This window comes from Trichechus manatus, unplaced genomic scaffold, assembly GCF_000243295.1.
Source record: "Trichechus manatus latirostris isolate Lorelei unplaced genomic scaffold, TriManLat1.0 scaffold00101, whole genome shotgun sequence".
Lineage (NCBI taxonomy): Eukaryota > Metazoa > Chordata > Mammalia > Sirenia > Trichechidae > Trichechus > Trichechus manatus.
Window position 1 is genome coordinate 6,897,079 of NW_004444037.1, and position 1,395 is coordinate 6,898,473.

The 1,395-nt window shown below is 47.0% G+C and overlaps 1 pseudogene; it reads right to left on the minus strand.

Annotated features, from left to right (window-relative positions):
• Nucleotides 1-111: 111 nt before the first annotated feature.
• The window catches only part of LOC105756629 (cystatin-C pseudogene), a 4,962-nt pseudogene continuing 3,678 nt past the window's right edge, over nt 112-1,395 (minus strand).

Genomic DNA, 1,395 nt, shown 5'->3' on the forward strand with positions numbered 1-1,395 from the left:
GCCTCACCAGGATGGGTCCACCAATCTAAGGGCTAAGATGCCCAATGGGTAACCGTGCTCTGAAGGGACACGCTAAGAGGCAGTCATCACAGCCACCTGCTATGCAGCCCCCTATGCTTTCTGGCAGCTGGATTTCATTATGGAGGTTGTACCCAGCCAAGGAACAGTATATATCTGGAAAGAACAGAAGGCTTTCTTCTTCAGGTGCGGCTAGTCATGGAAGGGATGGGTGGCCAAGTTGGGCCGGGACTTGGTACATGTGGTGCATCTAATCTTCATGTCCAAGAATTAGTTCATCCCAGACATGATCTGCTCGCGGGCACACGCCACCTGCACCATGTGGCTGTGGAACTTGTCACTGCTCACGTTGTTGTACTCGCTGAGGGCGAAGTCCAGTGCATGCTGCAAGCCGTCCTCATTTGTGTCTGCGACCATGAGGCCGCCCACCAATCTACTTGTGAAAATCAGCCAATGAAAACCCTATGGATCATATTGGAACCAATCTGCAACCAGTCATGGGGATGGTGCAGGACTGGGCAGCATTTCTTTCCATTGTGCATGGGGTCACCGTGAGTCAGGGACCGACTCAACAGCAGCTAACACCACCAACAACAGAGAGCACAGAGCAGGCACCGATATCTGCTTGGGGAAGTCAGGGAAAGTTTTGTAAAGGGGATAGCATTTAAGCTGAGCCCTGAAGATGGAGTAGGAGTATCTCAGGCCGAGGGAGGAACAGTACACCTGACGGCCAGGGCTTGTGTCTCGAGTCTGCCCATAACCAGCTATGCATGTTGGACAAGTTACTTTACCCTCGGAACCTTGGTTTCTTTATTTGTTAAATACAGTTATCTCATGGGGTTTACACAAGGCTTCAGTAAGATAATGCAAGTAAAGTACTAAACATCAACCCAGGCCCTGGTAAATGCACAATAAATGTTAGGATGATGCTTCATGGCTAAGAGCCTAGAAGTGAGAGATTCTGGCTGTTATGATGCGAACCATAAACAGATGTTTTGGCATCTCCAAGAAGGATCCCAATAAACAGTACCTCTTTTCCCTATGCAGATTTAGGATGATTTGAGAAAATTTCAAGAATAAATATGGAAGCCAAAATATCACCTTTTTAATGTAAATGGCTCAATTGGAAAACAGGGCCTGACAGATCTGAGCATAGCAGCCTCCTAAACAGAAGACTGCCCAGGAAAGACTTAGATCATGGACCGTTGTTACTCTTGGCTGCCACTGAGTCGGCCCTCTATTCGTGAGGATCCGATGTACAATATAACAAAATGCTATGATCCGTAGAGTTTTCATTGAAGCTTTGCAGAAACTTGTTCAGCATCATAGCAACATACAAGCTTCCACTGACAGACAGAAGAATGAACAAGAATATCA